Source organism: Symphalangus syndactylus, chromosome 2 (genome assembly GCF_028878055.3).
Source record: "Symphalangus syndactylus isolate Jambi chromosome 2, NHGRI_mSymSyn1-v2.1_pri, whole genome shotgun sequence".
In the NCBI taxonomy this organism is placed as follows: Eukaryota; Metazoa; Chordata; class Mammalia; order Primates; family Hylobatidae; genus Symphalangus; species Symphalangus syndactylus.
The window spans coordinates 39,398,236-39,419,110 of NC_072424.2; the positions used below are offsets into that span (position 1 = coordinate 39,398,236).

General features: G+C 37.6%; 1 protein-coding gene across 3 annotated transcripts in view; it reads left to right on the top strand.

The window, feature by feature from the left end:
* The window catches only part of HPSE2 (heparanase 2 (inactive)), a 772,172-nt gene that overhangs the window by 6,070 nt on the left and 745,227 nt on the right, over positions 1-20,875 (top strand). The window lies entirely within an intron of this gene.

The following is a 20,875-nucleotide window of genomic DNA, read 5'->3' on the forward strand; positions in this document are numbered from 1 at the left end:
ATCTTATTAAAAAATGTATTTACTTAAACATAGTACAGAATAACAACATACATTTTGAGTAATAAGATATACCTACTGGCACATTATGAAACTGAATGATACAGTGAAGGGAAAATGGAATTTGGACTTAGGAAGCTTGTACTGCAGGCCTGGCCCTATCACTTATGAATGTGTGGCCTGGAGCTTACTGTTTATAGCATGTGGATGATGATAATTACCTGCTGTACATTGCTTCTCTGAAGGTTCTAAGAGGTAATGTTTGTAAGTTATTTTTTTGACTGCACAACACTATAAGAAAGGTAAGGATTCTTACTTTCATTAAAGACAACTTCAGCAAATTTCTAATATATATTTAATGTTTTAAAGTGGGATTAAGGAGTGAGTAAGATTTCATGAGACTGAAGTTTTTACAGAAGGCAGAAAGTAGATTTATGAAATTACCTGAGAGGATTGAGAGAATGTAAGGAGAATTATCTTTAAGGAACAGAGTTGAGAACCAAAGGTGGCTTTTGTTATGTACTAATGTTAAAATGAATGGATAGTTGTAGCATTGAGCAAAAAGCCTCCACTTTTCTGGTTAATCCTGCTAAGATTTTTTTTTTTTTTTTTTTTCGAGATGGAGTCTCCTCTGTTGCCCAGGCTGGAGGGCAGTGGCATTATCTTGATTTACTGCAATCTCCGCCTCCTGGGTTCAAGTGATTTTCGTGCCTCAGCCTCTTGAGTAGCTGGGATTACAGGTGTGCACCACCATGCCCGGCTAATTTTTGTATTTTTAGTGGAGATAGGATTTCACCACGTTGGCCAGGCTGGTCTTGAACTCCTGACCTCAAGTGATCTGCCCAGTTCAGCCTCCCAAAGTGCTGGGATTACAGACATGAGCCACTGTGCCTGGCCCCTGATGTGATTTTGTTGTTCCCCTTGTTTTCCCATGAATTAATAATGCAATTAACAACTCATGTGTCTTCTGTTTTCCAGATACTTTCTGAGCACATTAATGCAACTATTTTCTCTAACTTTGTAAAACCACTGTTTATGTATCACTTTGGGAGCTTCACTGGTTACTCCTTTGATGCAGTTAACTACTCTACTCTATGCTTAGGCACCTTGAATTACATATACACAAATAGTGATGATGGAAGAAGTAAAAATAGAGTTGTTCTTTATACCCTAGGAATCTTACCGTTGCCTAACTTCCTTTTTGTTCTGTGTAATGTTATGCTTTACTTGCTCTCAACAAGGAAATCTTGGGTCATTCTTCTGTTCTTAAGTTTATTTTTTTCCAGTCTTCCCCTCTTTGTATTGTATTCAATGTGGTTTATTTCTATGCATGTTTTTTTAAGACCATAACTGCATCTTTAATGAAGATGTACACCATTTTTTAATGTACATCAAAAGCCAGCTTAATATTTCTAAAATGTCATATTCATCATGTTGCTCTTTTGCTAAAAAACTATGGTTATTTTTGGATTGCTTACATAATATGTTCAAACTCCTCAACCTGACATTCAAAACCTTTCACATTTCAGTCTCAGCTTACTTTTACTACCCTGTGTTTCCATATACCTTTTATTACAGCCCAACTTACTTGATTGTTCACTGTCTCCTTAAAGCACCTTTATTATCTCAACCCCATACCTTTGTTCAGTTAGTATATGAATATGCCTTGAATGTCTTTCTCTTGGCTCAAGTCAGAGCTTATTCCATCTCACCTAGTTTTTGAAGGCCCATTGCAAATGTTCCTTATTTGCACAAAACTGTTCTTGAACAGGTCATTCCACAGTGATCTCTTCTTTCTTTAGACTGCCGTAGCTTTTACTCTTTATGCTTTTCTTTTAGCTCCTTCTGCCTTCTTTTGCCATTTAATTTTAGATATATATGTATATATATATATACACACACACAGACATATACACATATATACATATATATACACATTCAACTTTATATATATATATACATTCAACTTTATATATATATACTTATATATATACATTTTACCTTTCCATCTAGAATGCAAATTCTTTATAGGAAGAGACCATATCTAATTATTGCATATCCACAATGTCTAGCCTTTATGAGACATGGTAGATCTTCAGCAAATTTTCTTGGGTGTATGCTAGGTTAAAAGCACTGTGAAAGGCCCTGGGAAAATGGAGGTGACCAGTGGAGAAATGACTGAAGGTATACATGAAGATTCTATTCATTTTACACTTTCAACACATATTCCCATGCAGTCCATTCTTGATGCTTATTTTTTAATGGCATGCTTCATGATTTTAACCATGTGCTCTTTATTTTTCGTTGTCTAAGTTGTCTTGATTTTATGCTATGTGTTAAATTAACTTTATCACCCAGTTTAAAGCCTTGCACTAGAACTACATTTTAAAAAATTGTATCTGTTTCTACCTTGCCTTTACTTTTGCTTTTCTTTGTTAGCCTAATGTAATTTCTATCCCTGATTTTTCAATTCCTGGTGTAACAGTGCCTTTTCACAACTTTCAAATATCTTTTATCTTTATCTCCTAAAGATTTTTCTCTTCAGAGAGCTTCTAAATTCTAAATGATGAATGTGTGTATACTTTGTAAACTCTAAGACACTGTATAACTATTATTATTCTCTTTTCTGTAGGAAGCTTTTCCACAGATGAAGTAGTTAATTCTTTTTCTTTTTAATCCCATTCTATCAATCAAGACTTATGGTGTAAGAACAGCACAACTGCCAAAATACATATTTGCCTTGAACTTATCCACCTTCTATTATTTCATTGTATTTCACATAATGGTTTTGAAATTCTGTTACATTTAATAAGTATGTACTGATTATCTACTCTCTGTTTAGTTTCATGCTAGACAAAGAATGGCAGAATATAAAATAAATAAAAGATGCTATCCCAAATCACCATTAGAACACAGCAGTAGTAATTGCTTTAGGCGAGATACCTTAATCAAGTGTTGGACTTAGCGGGTGGAACTTTAAAAGAGGATATTTGCATAGCCTTAAAGCATCTCCCTCATAATATTTATTAACTAATTATTGTGGTGGTTTTAATATATGTCCACAAATTCTCCCTGGGAGGTGTAGCTTAATTCCTCTTCCTTTGAGTATGACTTGGATTTAAAGAAAAGAGTATCCAAAGGGGAAAATAGTAACTTTTCACTGAAGAAATTGACAGATATCATTTTATCAGTGACTAAGGTTAACATCAGCAGATAAGTCATATTGATATCATGTATTATTCTCTGATATGATATAATGAGAAGGGCACTTCACCATGTAATATTCTTTCCCCAAATCTGTAACTCTCAGTAAACACGAGAAAACATTAGTCAAACCCAAACTGAAGGATACTCTACAAGATACCTGACTTGTATTCTTCAAAAGATACTGCATCTGCTGTCAATGAACCAATAGTGTTGTTGGTGAGACAACATTAACACTGACAAAACTGAAGAATAACAGAAAGACAATTTAGAATGAAGTGCTAAGTGGAATATAATAGTTTGCCAGGGTATAACAAGAAAAGTAGAGTTGAATGCTGGTGAGACTTAGGTGGGAATTAGATAGGTAGGTAGACCTTAGAGAGAGACAAGAAGAGAGAATATGCAACTCAAGGGAAAAAGCATGAGGCAAATCCTCATATATATTTGGGTAGGAAGGAGACCACCCTGGCTACATAGAAAGTATGTTAGAATTATCTTAGTTCATGTGGTAGAACCATGTCAAAATCTCTTTTATAGAAGCCTATTTACACATTTTTGTTAAATAGAAATGCTTATAATTAAAGAAAAATCTATAAAAATAAAGTACATTAGAAATTATCCCAAGCAAAGTTCATATTGCTAGAATTATGTTTAAATTGGGTTTTAATACATTCTAATCTATTTTTCTTAACTTCAAAGTATGTAATTGAAGAAGAAGAAGAAAAAGAAAGTACATGTGTGAGAGAAAATATTGGTTGGGTAAATCCAGATCAGATTATGGGAATCTTGAAATTTAGGCATAGTAAAGTGGAACTGGCCCTAGAGGATAAAGGAGGCCATTATAACTTATTTTACTTCATTGGAGAAGGGAAGGACACATTTCAACAGGGGCCTTCCATGAAACTTGCTCTCTCCCATCTTCCCTTTCCAAATCACTAGACAGATACATTCCCTCCCTCTAACTAAACTGTGTTATAATAACTGCATTTGTCAAGGTTTGAGTTACAAAGCATGCTTAAAAGACAGATCCTAAAATTGAATTATTAATTAGATCCTTACATTGCAAGTTTTATAAAGTAAAAGGTCTTAAAATTTGCTTGTTATTTTATGTTATTCTTCCTTCTTTTGTAGAGTAAATGCAGGCTTGTATTTTATAATCATTTATTTACTCATTGAGTAGGCATCCAGTTTCAGGCCCCTGTTTGACACTGAAGCTGGGAAGATTAATGGGGCCCAGGTGTAATTTTCTAATTACTTACTACTGACTTCTTGTCACTTCATCAGCAGCAGCTAAAAGCAGTTCATAGAGAATTTTAGGCCCAAGAAAAGCCTTCATTCTAACTTCATCCTTGGCATTTCACAATTTGTCTGCCAATAACTTTAGAAGGATTTGATATAATTTAATATTGTATTAAAAAGTGTCAGTAATCACCTGAAATTTTATGTATGTTTATTTATGAAGTTTTGTTTATTTTATTCTGCCTTTTGAAATCAAAATGGATGCATTTCTGTAATACCTTTGAAATTTTGTACCCAGGCCCTGAGTGTGAGCTGCATTTCACTATATCCCAGTAAATCTGAATTTGTATCTTACAAAGATTTAGTCACCATGTCTAGTCACAGTGTAGTCATTGTGGCCACCTGCATACTGCTAGAAGTGGTAGAGACCAAGAAATACTGGTCCATTACTTGTGGAGGTGGCTTAATTAATTTCAGCGAATCAGAAAAGCCAGTAAATAAACCTTTTAATGCTGACCACATTTGTATAATTTACCACCTGGGCGTTGGGGAAAAAGGTAGTTCACCAATTGTTTTTGTACAATGCAACTGTACTACTGTTGCCAATACCAAATTATTATTTCATCTGCCAAATTCATTTAAATTATCTCTCCTGGTCTCCCAATCCCTACTGATGGGATGGGGACCTCATGGAAGAAAAGCAGTTTCTTTCAAAAAGTTTTCTGGTTTTGCTTAGTGCGCTGGTCATGTGATCTGGACTCCTGTAGTCAGAAGTCTCGTCTGAGAATCCTTCGTCAAAATGGATTAGATGTTAAGAATCTTAATTTGGGTACTTCTTAGTTCCTTAATCATGCTTTCAGCTATCTTAGTCTATAAGACAGTAGATTGAAACTCTGAGCTGTGTGTGTGTCTGTGTGTGTGTGTGTGTGTGTGTGTGTCAGACAGAGAGTGAGAATGAATATGAGAATGAGAGAATTTTGTGTTTCATTCCCTGAACTTCTCTATCGGTGGTAATTTAGGCAAAGTGAAGACATATTTCTTGACTAGTGGTTAGTGCTGTTCAAGGTTTACATACCTTGTACAAGTTTGTTGAGTTATTTTATCCATTGGCTTTCATGATCTAATTGAGTTGAGTTCAGTTCCATTGAGTTCAGTTCCATTCAGTTTTCTTCACTTTGATATGGTAAAAGACAGTGTAATTTTGCTCAATTCAATAAATGTTTTTTGATTATCAGTTATATATAAGCCAGACTTAGTGCTAGATATTGGGGCAACCAAGAGGAATAAACATGAACTGTACGCTCAAGAGTGCTGTGATCTTATATATTAAAGATAAATTTTGTAGTGGTCTCCAGTGTCCTCTCTTTAGTTAGACCAATCTTTGCTTAGTTCCTCTACTTCTCCACTTACATATGTTATACTTTCCATGTTGAACACAAGTCTCCCTCTCCCCTGAAATTGAAAATTTTACCTGTTCTTGAAAGCTCTACTCAAATTCCATCTTTCATTAAACCTTCTGCTAAGTCAGTACCCATTAATTTCCCTCTTTCTCTGAATTTTTCTAAAATTCTTTTCTGAATATGCACTCCAATTTAGTCCAAGTACCCAGACTGACTTAAGCAGGTCATTTTTGTCCTTAGGAATTTACAATAAAAATACACTGCTATTGTTACACACAAAAAAACCAATATAGACATAACCATCATCATACTGCATGGAACAGACACATTAAGTCAAACAAAGTATTTATGTTATTTACAAACCTAAATATATGTGTTTTGGTTTTTGTGTAGCAAATAATGAAGAGTGAAATGTATATGCTGTATATTTAGAAAAGATGGGTGCGTGCATGTATCTATATGTTTGTGTTGAAGGAATTAGGGGTTAAACCAGTACCTTATTTTCACTTGGTTTGGAAAGTGAAGTTAGAAAGCTGGGAAAAGGTAAACTGCCCAGATTTGGGACATTATCTCTTAAATACTATGGAAGAATGAATGTTTCTCTGCAGCCCAATAATAGTAATAACACAATCATAATAATAATACTTAAAGTTATTGAATGCTTATTATGTGCCAGGTACTGTTTTAAGCAGTGTACATGCATTAATATATTAATCCTTCCATCAACCCTATGAGGAAAGTGCTGTTTACCCCATTTGACAGATGGGGAAACCAAGGCACAGACAGGTTAAGTAATTTGCGCAAGACTACCCAGCTAATGAGTTGTGCTACAGGGATTCAGTGATATCAGTCATTAAACCTTCAAGCTTAAATGGAGCCTCTGCTATGAAGTATTAAATAATTGGTAGAACCAGGATTAGATCCCAGTCCTGTATTGTGCTTAGGTAAGAGAGGGATTCAATCTTTGAATCATGCATTGTCTTATTTATTTGTCCATTCATTTGTCTGGCTCCGAAACCCCTAAACTAAGCATTGTGGAGCATTAAAAAAATGTGTGCCATACGCCTTCCCATGAATATAGTCCCATGAACATATTCAAAGGTCTTGTGGGTTATGACACAAAATAGTTGTTAGGTAAAACAGAGAACGATAACTGCAGGAAGACACATGAACAATTGAAAGAAATGATTGTCACATTTTAGGACATGTTGAAGGAGTAGAACAACAACTGATCCAATGTAGGAAAGGACTTACAGTTTCTCTAGGAAGGAGGTATATTTTGGAAGCAGATGTGTTGAAGGGAATAATAGAAATGGATCAACGGTGTTATTGATGTAAGGGAAATTTCAGGAAAAAAGAGAAATAAGAATATTTGAAAAAATTATTGGACAATTTTGAGAATATTTGAAAAAATTACTGGGCAATTTTACAATTACTTTTTATTTATACACTGAACCATACTCTGACTTATTCTTCCTTCAAGTTTTAAGCCTAGTGAATTCCTGTGAAGAGAAAAGGGAATTGATAAAGGTGAGACTTCAAGAAAGCCTTTTCTTCATACCTCTTTCCCTTATCTTTCTGTTTGAACTGAGATTTTGTTAAATTCAAGTAGGGAACACAACCATAGACACTTAAAATGAAGAAATCAAGGAACAAAGAGGTTATATAGTCTGCAAAATGTCTCAGGGGTTAAGTAACTGTACTAGTAAATGGCTGAGCTGTGGTTGAATCCAGGACAGTCTCTCTCCAAAGCTGGTGATTTTCATTACCCCTGTTATACCAAGTCAGCTTCAAAGGCCTTTCCCCTAGAGGAAAGGCCTTTATATTAGCTGGAGTCTGATTTGAAAGTTTGCTTGTAAATAGGGCTAAATGATAATTATTGTTGTTTCCCTTGTGACTGTTTTCATCTGATTTGGGCACTCATCACCTCACACCTGTTCTGTAGCACGTCTCAGCTGGGTTTCCTGTTTTCAGCCTCTCTCCATCTTGTTGTCTTATTAACCTTTCTGAATCTCCACTTTCCTCCTGTCACTGCCTAGCTCGAAACCTTCACCGACATCCCTTGTCTGCTAGCTCAAGTTTCTGAGCTTTCCAAGGCTCCCTAGGGTCAGCCTACTCTCCTTGGCCAGCTTCTTCTCTCCGCCTCCCTATAGGAACCTAAGTTTATTCACAAGCAGATGGTAGAGCTTGTTACTCTGCTTGTACCCTCTCTGACATTCTTTTTATTTCTAACCCTCTGGATATTCCACCCTATCATCCCTCTGCCACATTCTACCCATTTCTGAATTCTGCCTACTTTTCAAAGCCCTGCTCAAGTTTTTCCTCCTTTTCTATGATTCTTTACTATCTTAGCTCAAAGTGTTTAATTAATTCATTTATGAAACACTTATTGAGCCTGAGTTTCTAAAATACTTATTGTCTAAAAGTCACTCTTGTGGCTATTTTCATATTCTGCTTTATGTTCTCAGGTATTTTTTTGTGAATGTTCATGTAAACTTGGCTCTACTCCTAGATTATAGGGCACTGTGAGAGTAGTGATTCTAACATTTCTGTAGTTTCTACAATCTAGTAAAGTGCCTTTTATGTAGTTGCTCTTCAGTAAGTACTTATTGACTGGTTATTTCTCACTTATTTGGTAGTTAATATGCTAATAACCTCTCTTCCACTTCTAGTTGTTGCTTAACTTCTTCATACTTTTACAGATTTATGCTTTTTATTCATTTTATTATCAGTGTAATGCATGCATATGAATACTCTCATTAAATAATATGTACATCAAATAAAAACTGAAAGCCGGCCAAGCGCGGTGGCTCATGCCTGTAATTCCAGCACTTTGGGAGGCTGAGGCGGGTGGATCACCTGAGGTCAGGAATTTGAGACCAACCAGGCCAGCATGGTGAAACCCCGTCTCTACTAAAAATACAAAAATTAGCTGGGCGTGACTGCGGTCACCTGCAATCCCAGCTACTTGGGAGGCTGAGGCGAGAGAATTGCTTGAACCTCGGAGGTGGAGGTTGTAGTGAGCTCTTGCACTCCAGCCTGGGCAACAAGAGTGAAATGCCATAAAAAAAAAAAAAAAAAAAGTGAACGCCTTCATGTTCCATCCCCACTTTTTTTTTGAGACAGAGTCTCACCCTGTTGCCAGGTTGGAGCTGGAGTACAGTGGTGCAGTCTCAGCTCACTGCAACCTCCGCCTCCCGGATTCAAGAGATTCTCCTGCCTCAGCCTCCGGAGTAAGTGGGACTACAGGCATGCACCACCACACCCAGCTAATTTTTGTATTTTTAGTAGAGACAGGGTTTCACTGTGTTGGCCAGGATGGTCTCCATCTCTTGAGCTCATGATCCGCCCGCCTTGGCTTCCCAAAGTGCTAGGATTACAGGCGTGAACCACCACACCCGGCCTCCATCCCTAATTCTACTCCATAGGTATAACCACTTTCAACAGTCTGACCTGTATCTTTTCAGATCATTTGCCATGCGTACAGAAGTATATACATTTTAAAGTATATAGATAGAATCACATTGTTATAAAACTTGCTTGTCTAGATAACCTTATAGTTGGTAATTATGGTGTGTTTTTCAGTGGGTAAAGAATATATGCAGAGGACCTGTTTATTCTCTTTCATTGGTACTTTTTTTTAAAACAAGATGTTATCTGTTTGTTATTTGCTATAGTATCATATTTCTCTGATCTAAATTAATTCTTTCCCTGTGACATCTCTTTAAACACCATTATCCATCTTAATCCTTTTAACTATAGTACATTCTTTGGGTAAGTGTCACAAAAATGGCCATAGCAAAACTAACCTTATGCATCAAAATATGATATCCTTTAATAAAACAAGTGCTTTGTAAAGTTTTGGATGCAGATAGAAAGTGACACTAACATTATTTTGATTTTTGGCTCAAATAGTATATCACTATGTCATTTGTAAGAAATCCTGGCTAAGGAATTTTTGATTCTCTTTGAATATCACTCATCTCATTAATGCTGCTCTGTGAATTTGAATACTAATCAGCCCACAAATAAAGATTTTTAAATACCTGGGATAATGTTTAGTTAGAAACAGACTAAAGAAGGCAGAAGGTCACCATTTTTGAATAGCTCCCTAGCCAGTTGTCTGCAGGAGAAAAATAATTACACTTTACATTTGTAATATTTAAAGATTGTAAAAACTCCTCTGATTTTCACAGTACAGTAATCTTAAGTTGGCATCTCCATTTTATAACTGAGAAAACAGACTCAAGGAAGTTGCTCAAAATAACAGGGCTTTTACATAGAAGAGCTGGGATTAGAACTCAGTACTTATACCTTTAAGCATGACATTCTTAAATGAAATATAACAGCTAAAAGTAATCCCTCCACTCCACTGAAGTGAACTGGTGTAGGTACTTGTGTTTTGGGAGTGGTTGGGCCAATCTGAAACAGGTTCTCTGGGAGACTAGAGTGGGTCTGTGGTTTCTGTGAGAGGCCATGTGTGCTTGTAGGTGTGCAAGGGTGAGTTTACTCCTGGATTCTTCCATGTTTTTGAACTGTCATTCTTTGACAGACTCCTGAAGAGGCTGTAGGATGACATTCTTGGAGACTTAGGACTTGAATCCCAGACCGCCTTTACAGTAGGCCCCAGACCAAGGTGTGGTTAGAAACCAGTCCAGAGAATAGGAGCTCTATTTGAGAGCACTCTGTGGGATGCCAAAGTCACTTCTGAAACTTCCAAAAAGATTCTAAAAACCTTTGAAATGCAGACATTCATTAGCTATCACAGTGCACCCAGTGAGAGGAAGGATGAGTCTGCCTCCTTTACTGCAGAGGAGGCCCATAGTGAAAAAGCAGAGGAGTGGAAATAGAACTTGAGCTTTCTGGTGACTTAGTCACTAAGCCATGCACACTTTAAAAAATGAATGTAATCACCATTGAGGTAAATCTTTGGTTATCTCTCAGTGGCCTGATAGGTATGTTATTCTCATCTGGGTGTTTATTTCCTTATAATTGTTGGAAAAGCAGATCATGGACTTATTTGCCTGGCCATTACGAATCTCCTTGGAAGAGTAGACTTAGGGTAAATCCTGTGAGATGTAGATTCAAAAGGATCTGTAGGCTAGGCTTAGCCAAGTTAAAATCCATAGGTGAAACTAAACATGTAACCTAAAACTATTAGAAAAATAAGTGCTATTGTTTCATAGAACATTTGTAGAAGCAAATGAATGGCACTCCTTCCAAAAGTCAGGATTTTCAACAACTTGCAGCAGAAAACTTACACCTATGAAATGTCTTCACTTGGGGTTTTTGTGTCACTGAATGACTGAGGTCTTTTGTTTCTTTTGTTTTTCTCATGGCAATAAAGTTGAAATTTAGCAAGCTTTCAAAATGAAATTTCTCATAGAAGTTATAACCACAGGTTTTAAGTTTTCATCACCTAAATGTGGAACAGAACGATTGAAAACTTAGGGGGAGGGGAAAAAGAGAGTTGAGGACACATGTGGTGTTTATCAAGAATCAGTGTAAATCAGGAAGGCGTGGTAAGGGGGATTTCCTGTATTACAGACTTGCTGAAATCATGCTCCCCCACCTTCCATCAATAAATTCCAAATGAAGGTGCTGGCCTTTCTGACACCTTGCAGAGGTAGTTGGCCCCTTCAAGGAAACTCAGAGTGTCAGGTAAGGGGCAAACTTGTCCTTGGAGATAATGTGTTCTTTGACTGTGGCAGTTACCTACTTGTAGGATGGGACCAGACTAGTACAATCTGAGCCTATTCTTTTTATCCCTGTTGTTGCATTCATTTCCAGGTTTCCAGGTATTATAATAATAATTACCATTTGTTTATCGCTTAAATGTTACAACTACTGGAGCAAGAGCTTTTCAAAGGTGATCAGGTTTGGTCTTCACACCCCCACGAGGCAGGTACTATTAATTGTCCCATTTGATAGAAGCTTATAGAAGTTAATCAGTGGTTCCCAACTCTAGCTATCCGTTAGTATTAGCTAGGGGAGCTTTAAAAAATATTGGGGGCAGGCACAGAGGCTCACACCTGAAGTCCCAGAACGTTGTGAGGCTCAGAGGACTGTTTGAGGCCAGATGTTTGAGATCAGCCTAGGCAACATAGGGGGACCCCGTCTCTACAAAATAAAAAGTTAGCTGGGCTTAGTGGCACACACCTGTAGTCCTAGCTACTCGGGAAGCTGAGGCGGGAGGATTGCTTTAGCCCGAGTGTGAGGCAGTGAGACATAATCGTGCCACTGCACTCCCGCCTGGATGACAGAGTTTGTCTCAAAAACAAACAAGCAGCAGCAGCACAATAACAACAACAACAAAACTGGGTCCTAGGCCAATTCAATCAATCTCTAGGGTGGAGCTTAGGCATTGTGATTTAAAAAAATTTCCCCAGGTGGTTCTAAAGTGCACACAGGATAAGAACCTCTGAGTGAATTGATTTGCCAAATGCACTTCAGCTGGTCTGTAGTGGCCTTCAAATCTAGAGCCCAAGTATAGCCAGCTTGAATCTAAAGCCAGGCACAGCCAGCTCTTACGGAAAAATGCCTAAACTTTTAATGTGCATTTGAATCGCCAGTGGATCTAGTAAGAAATAAGATGCCGAATTTCTAACAAACTTCCAGATGATGCCCTCCTCCTGGTTCCCGGGAACCAGGAGGAGGGCATCATCTGGAAGTTTGCAACAGCAAAGCTTGCTAGTAGATACTAATGTTACTACTTATGGTAGCCAGAGGAGAAAATGTTCACCGAAAGGCAGAAACAACATGGGGAGCTGGGCGGCGGGGGGGCTACCCATGCATTTTGCTTTAGTGATGATGGCAAGGATCACAGGCTGATTATATAAGTTCTCAGTGTTTTCCTAGGGCTATCATAGGCTTTCCTAGGGTTTAAATAAACTGTTATGGGTTATTTTTCTATTCTTGAGAATGCTTGGAACTTCAAGACTGTGGTGAAACTAGTAAAACTTCACTTGTTGACGTGTTTTAATCTGTTAGGAAAAGATGCGATTGTAATTAAACTGGTCAGTTATCAAACCCTTTCTTCCTGTTCTTAAAGGGGGCTGAAACAGGAGTTCAGATAGATGAGAAATGATAAGATATCCATGAATTTTCACAGTTACATGTTCATTCAATTAAGCACCTACTATGTACCAGCGTCGCAATATGCTGTCCTTATAGGATACAAAAATGAATGAGACATTGTCTTGTCCTGATAGAATTTACACTTTAGTGGAAAAAAATGACGTATAGAGTAGATAATGATATAGTAGAAATCTGAACAGGCAAATTATAGAGGAAGAAGCAGTAAACCTTACCTGAAATAGTTGAGGAGGATTCCACAGGTGTCACCAGACAAATTTACTGTTGTTATTATCTCTGATTGTTGTAAATGTTTATAAGAGTTTAGGTTAGGCCGGGTGCAGTGGCTCACGCCTGTAATCCCAGCACTTTGGGAGGCTGAGGCGGGCGGATAACCTGAGGTCAAGAGTCCAAGACAAGCCTGGCCAATATGGAGAAACCCTATCTCTACCAAAAATACAAAAATTAGCCAGGCATGGTGGCAGGTGCTTGTAATCCCAGCTACTCAGGAGGCTGAGGCAGGAGAATCGCTTGAACTCCAGAGGTAGAGGTTGCAGTGAGCCAAGATCGTGCCACTGCACTCCAGCCTGGGCAACCAGTGAAATTCCATCTGAGAAAAAAAAAAAAAAGTTTAGGTTATTAGACCATTGCGAAGATTTTTAAAAGCTTCCTCTGCATTTCAGAATGGTTTCATAATTTTGAGATTAAAGGATCAGGTTATTCTCATCAATTACATGCATGACAAACATTTTTTAGATTAAATGTATTTTCTTCTGGAAGTAGCAACAATATCAGCAACATTATCAGACTACATTTATTAAGCACTTCCAAGGTGCTAGACACTGGGCTAAACACTTTACAAGTATTTGTCTTATTTAATCTTCCTTTAAAAACAGCTTTATTGAGATAGAATTCACATCCTATACAATGCACATACCATTTAAAGTTTACCATTCAGTGACTTTTTATTACAGTTAGAGCTGTGCAGCCATTGCCACAGTCAATTTTAAAACATTTTCATTCGCCCAAAAGGAAAACTCTCACTCCTTGGCCATTTCCTCATAACTTTTCCATCCCAGCCTTAGGCAACCACTAATCCACCTTGTGTCTCTATTGGTTTGCTTATTTTGGATATTTCATATGATGGGAATCATGCAACATGTGGTCGTTTGTGACACTTTTTAAAATTTTATTTTACTTTAAATTCCAGGGATACATGTGCAGAAAGTACAGGTTTGTTACCTAGGTATACATGTGCCATGATGGTTTGCTGCATCAACCTGTCATCTAGGTTTTAAGCCCTGCATGCATTAGCTATTTGTTCTGATGCTTTCCCTCCTCTCTCCCTCCTACCCCCCGACAGGCCCTGGTGTGTGATGTTCCCCTCCCTGTGTCCATGTGTTCTTGTTGTTCAGCTCCCACTTATGAGTGAGAACATGCAGCATTTGGTTTTCTGATCCTGTGTTAGTTTGCTGAGGATGTTGGCTTCCAGCTTCATCCATGTCCTTGCAAAGGACATGATTTCATTGCTTTTTATGACTGCATAGTATTCCTTGGTGTGTATGTACCACATTTTCTTTATTGGTGAAAATAAAGAAATGTCTGTCATTGGTGGGCATTTGGGTTGGTTCCATGTCTTTTCTATTGTAAATAGTGTTGTAGTAAACATATCGGTGCATGTGTTTTTATAGTTTAGGTTAGACTAGGTGATTTATATTCCTTTGGGTATATACCCAGTAATGGGATTGCTGAGTCAAATGGTATTTCTGGTACTAAATCCTTGAGGAATCGGTGCACTGTCTTCCCCAATGGTTAAACTAATTTACGTTCCCACCAACAGTGTAAAAGCATTACTGTTTCTCCACAGCCTCACCAGCATGTGTAGTTTCTTGACTTTTTAATAATCGCCATTCTGACTAATGTGAGATGGTATCTCATTGTGGTTTTGATTTGCATTTCTCTAACCATCAGTGATGTTGAACTTTTTATCATATGTTTGTTGGCCACTTAAATGTCTTCTTTTGAGAAGTGTCTGTTCATATCCTTCACCCACTTTTTGATGGGTTTTTTTTTTTTCCTTGTAAATTTGTTTAAGTAGTTTGTAGATTCTGGATATTAGACCTTTGCCAGATGGACAGATTGCAAAATTTTCCCCCCATACTGTAGGTTGCCTGTTCACCATGATGATAGTTTCTTTTGCTGTGTAGACGCTCTTTAGCTTAATTAGATCCCATTTGTGTGACTGTCTTCTTTAAGTTAACAAAGTTTTCAAGGTTAATACTTGTTGTAGCACATATTAGTATTTCATTTCCTTTTATGACTAAATTATATTCCACTGTATGAATATAATACCACATTTCATTTAACCATTTATTAGTTTAATTGACTTTTTGGCTGTTACAAATATGCTGCTATGAAAATTTGTATACAAGTTTTTGTATGGACATATGTTTTCCTTTCTCTTGAGTATATACCAAGGAGTAGGAATATATGCTGGGTCATGTGGTAATTCTGTCCTCTTTGAGAAAATGACAAATTGTTTTCCCCAATGGCTATACCATTTCACATTTGAACCAGCAGGGTATGAGGGTGCCAGTTTTTCCACATCCATGCCAACACTTGTTAATGGCTCTTTTTGATTCTTGTCATCCTAATAGGTGTGAAATGGTATCTCATCATGGTTTTGATTTTTATTCCCCGATGGCTAATAATGTTGAGCATCTTTTCCTGTGCTTTTTGACCATTTGTGTATCTTCTTTTGAGAAATGTCTCTTCAGATTCTTTATCCCTTTTTAAATTCAGTTATTTGTGTTTTTATTATCGAGTTGTAAGAGTTTTTCATATATTCTAGATATAAGTCCTTTATCAAACATATGATTTACAAAATTTTCCCCTCATTCTGTGGGTTCTTTTTATTTCCTTGAGCATGTCCTTTCAAGAACAAATGTTTTTTAATTTGGTAATTATCTCATTTAATTTTCACGATGTCTCTGAGAGATAGATTCTGTTATTATTCCCATTTTGTAGAAGAGGAAATTGAGACTCAGACTTGCATAAGGCCACATAGATTATAAGGAACAGAGCCAGGATTTCACATCCATCCTCCCCCACCTCTGCCCATTGGTGGGCAGTTTGACTTGGTACATAATTCTTAATGTCTCATTTGAATTTTTTTTTTTTTCTAAAAAGGTGAACCCAGAGCACAAATACTCAAGGCAGAACTTAAGCCTTCTATGCCTCTTAATGGCTCTGGTAATTGACAGTGACATTGTATAAGATATAAGCCTCAAACTGAAGTTGTGTGTGGGTGTGAATGCCTCAAAGAAAATGGTGTTTTTCGTTTTTTTGCCAAACGCTCAATGAAATATGATGATGCTTTCCTTTGGTCATGGACGTTATGATCTTGGACAGCAGAGGGATGGAACCTATGGCTAGAGGTAGTCTGTATAATAATTGTGTGGTTCTTTATCAGAGATTGTATATGAAGCAAATCATCAATGTTGAACTCTTTTTTTTATTATACTTTAGGTTTTAGGGTACATGTGCACAATGTGCAGGTTTGTTACATATGTATCCATGTGCCATGTTGATTTCCTGCACCCATTAACTCGTCATTTAGCATTAGGTATATCTCCTAATGCTGTCCCTCCCCCCTCCCCCCACCCCACAACAGTCCCTGGAGTGTGATGTTCCCCTTCCTGTGTCCATGAGTTCTCATTGTTTAATTCCCACCTATTAAGTGAGAACATGCGGTGTTTGGTTTTTTGTCCTTGCGATAGTTTACTGAGAATGATGTTTTCCAGTTTCATCCATGTCCCTACAAAGGACATGAACTCATCATTTTTTATGGCTGCATAGTATTCCATGGTGTATATGTGCCACATTTTCTTAATCCAGTCTATCGTTGTTGGACATTTGGGTTGGTTCCAAGTCTTTGCTATTGTGAATCGTGCCACAATAAACATACGTGTGCATGTGTCTTTATAGCAGCATGATTTATAGTCCTTTGGGTATATACCCAGTAATGGGATGGCTGGGTCAAATGGTATTTCTAGTTCTAGATCCCTGAGGAATCGCCACACTGACTTCCACAATGGTTGAACTAGTTTACAGTCCCACCAACAGTGTAAAAGTGTTCCTATTTCTCCACATCCTCTCCAGCACCTGTTGTTTCCTGATTTTTTAATGATGGGCATTCTAACTGGTGTGAGATGGTATCTCACTGTGGTTTTGATTTGCATTTCTCTGATGGCCAGTGATGATGAGCATTTTTTCATGTGTTTTTTGGCTGCATAAATGTCTTCTTTTGAGAAGTGTCTGTTCATGTCCTTTGTCCACTTTTTGATGGGGTTGTTTGTTTTTTTCTTGTAAATTTGTTGGAGTTCATTGTAGATTCTGGATATTAGCCCTTTGTCAGATGAGTAGGTTGCAAAAATTTTCTCCCATTCTGTAGGTTGCCTGTTCACTCTGATGGTAGTTTCTTTTGCTGTACAGAAGCCCTTTAGTTTAATTAGATCCCATTTGTCAGTTTTGGCTTTTGTTGCCATTGCTTTTGGTGTTTTAGACATGAAGTCCTTGCCCACGCCTATGTCCTGAATGGTATTGCCTAGGTTTTCTTGTAGGATTTTAATGGTTTTAGGTCTAACATTTAAGTCTTTAATCCATCTTGAATTAATTTTTGTATAAGGTGTAAGGAAGGGATCCAGTTTCAGCTTTCTACATATGGCTAGCCAGTTTTCCCAGCACCATTTATTAAATAGGGAATCCTTTCCCCATTTCTTGTTTTTGTCAGGTTTGTCAAAGATCAGATAGTTGTAGCTATGCGGCATCATTTCTGAGGGCTCTATTCTGTTCCATTGATCTATGTCTCTGTTGTGGTACCAGTACCATGCTGTTTTGGTTACTGTAGCCTTGTAGTATAGTTTGAAGTCAGGTAGCGTGATGCCTCCAGCTTTGTTCTTTTGGCTTAGGATTGACTTGGCGATCCGGGCTCTTTTTTGGTTCCATATGAACTTTAAAGTAGTTTTTCCAATTCTGTGAAGAAAGTCATTGGTAGCTTGACAGGGATGGCATTGAATTTATAAATTACCTTGGGCAGTATGGCCATTTTCACGATATTGATTCTTCCAACCCATGAGCATGGAATGTTCTTCCATTTGTTTGTATCCTCTTTTATTTCATTGAGCAGTGGTTTGTAGTTCTCCTTGAAGAGGTCCTTCACATCCCTTGGAAGTTGGATTCCTAGGTATTTTATTCTCTTTGAAGCAATTGTAAATGGGAGTTCACTCATGATTTGGCTCTCTGTTTGTCTGTGATTGGTGTACAAGAATGCTTGTGATTTTTGTACATTGATTTTGTATCCTGAGACTTTGCTGAAGTTGCTTATCACCTTGAGGAGATTTTGGGCTGAGACAAATGGGGTTTTCTAGGTATACAATCATGTCACCTGCAAACAGGGACAATTTGACCTCCTGTTTTCCTAATTGAATACCCTTTATTTCCTTCTCCTGCCTGATTGCCCTGGCCAGAACTTCCAGCACTATGTTGAATAGGAGTGGTGAGAGAGGGCATCCCTGTCTTGTGCCAGTTTTCAAAGGGAATGCTTCCAGTTTTTGCCCATTCAGTATGATATTGGCTGTGGGTTTGTCATAGATAGCTCATATGATTTTGAGATACGTCCCATCAATACCTAATTTATTGAGAGTTTTTAGCATGAAGGTTGTTGAATTTTGGTCAAAGGCCTTTTCTGCATCTATTGAGATAATCATGTGGTTTTTGTCTTTGTTTCTGTTTATATGCTCGATTACATTTATTGATTTGTGTATGTTGAACCAGCCTTGCATCCCAGGGATGAAGCCCACTTGATCATGGTGGATAAGCTTTTTGATGTGCTGCTGGATTCGGTTTGCCAGTATTTTATTGAGGATTTTTGTATCAATGTGCATCAAGGATATTGGTCTGAAATTCTCTTTTTTGTTTATGTCTCTGCCAGCCTTTGGTATCAGGACGATGCTGGCCTCATAAAATGTGTTAGGGTAGATTCCCTCTTTTTCTAGCGATTGGAATAGTTTCAGAAGGAATGGTACCTGTTCCTCCTTGTACCTCTGGTAGAATTCAGCTGTGAATCCATCAGGTCCTGGACTCTTTTTGGTTGGTAAGCTATTGATTATTGCCACAATTTCAGAGCCTGTTATTGGTCTATTCAGAGATTCAACTTCTTCCTGGTTTAGTCTTGGGAGGGTGTATTTGTCGAGGAATTTATCCATTTCTTCTAGATTTTCTAGTTTATTTGCATAGAAGTGTTTGTAGTATTCTCTAATGGTAGATTGTATTTCTGTGAGATCGGTGGTGATATCCCCTTTATCATTTTTTATTACATCTATTTGATTCTTCTCTCTTTTCTTCTTTATTAGTCTTGCTAGCGGTTTATCAATTTTGTTGATCTTTCCAAAAAACCAGCTCCTGGATTCATTAATTTTTTGAAGGGTTTTTCGTGTCTCTATTTCTTTCAGTTCTGCTCTGATTTTAGTAATTTCTAGCCTTCTGCTAGCTTTTGAATGTGTTTGCTCTTGCTTTTCTAGTTCTTTTAATTGTGATGTTAGGGTGTCAATTTTGGGTCTTTCCTGCTTTCTCTTTTGGGCATTTAGTGCTATATATTTCCCTCTACACACTGCTTTGAATGTGTCCCAGAGATTCTGGTATGTTGTGTCTTTGTTCTCGTTGGTTTCAAAGGACATCTTTGTTTCTGCCTTCATTTCATTATGTACCCAGTATTCATTCAGGAGCAGGTTGTTCAATTTCCATGTAGTTGAACGGTTTTGAGTGAGTTTCTTAATCCTGAGTTCTAGTTTGATTGCACTGTGGTCTGAGAGACAGTTTGTTATAATTTCTGTTATTTTACATTTGCTGAGGAGAGCTTTACTTCCAACTATGTGGTCAATTTTGGAATAGGTGTGGTGTGGTGCTTAAAAAATGTATATTCTGTTGATTTGGGGTGGAGAGTTTTGTAGATGTCTATTAGGTCCACTTTGTGCAGAGCTGAGTTCAATTCCTGGATATCCTTGTTAACATTCTGTCTCGTTGATCTGTCTAATGTTGACAGTGGGGTGTTAAAATCTCCCATTATTATTGTGTGGGAGTCTAAGTCTCTTTGTAGGTCACTCATGACTTGCTTTATGAATCTGGGTGCTCCTGTGTTGGGTGCATATATATTTAGGATAGTTAGCTCTTCCTGTTGAATTGATCCCTTTACCATTATGTAATGGCCTTCTTTGTCTCTTTTGATCTTTGTTGGTTTAAAGTCTATTTTATCGGAGGCTAGGATTGCCACCCTTGACTTTTTTTGTTTTCCATTTGCTTGGTAGATCTTCCTCCATCCCTTTATTTTGAGTCTATATGTGTCTCTGCATGTGAGATGGGTTTCCTGAATACAGCACACTGATGGGTCTTGACTCCTTATCCAATTTGCCAGTCTGTGTCTTTTAATTGGAGCATTTATCCCATTTACATTTAAAGTTAACATTGTTATGTGTGAATTTGATCCTGTCATTATGATGTTAGCTGGTTATTTTGCTTGTTAGTTGATGCAGTTTCTTCCTAGCCTCGATGGTCTTTAGAATTTGGCATGTTTTTGCAGTGGCTGGTACCAGTTGTTCCTTTCCATATTTTGTGCTTCCTTCAGGAGCTCTTGTAGGGCAGGCCTGGTGGTGACAAAATCACTCAGCATTTGCTTGTCTGTAAAGTATTTTATTTCTCCTTCACTTATGAAGCTTAGTTTGGCTGGATATGAAATTCTGGGTTGAAAATTCTTTTCTTTAAGAATGTTGAATATTGGCCCCCACTCTCTTCTGGCTTGTAGAGTTTCTGCCGAGAGATCAGCTGTTACTCTGATGGGCTTCCCTTTGCGGGTAACCCGACTTTTCTCTCTGGCTGCCCTTAACATTTTTTCCTTGATTTCAACT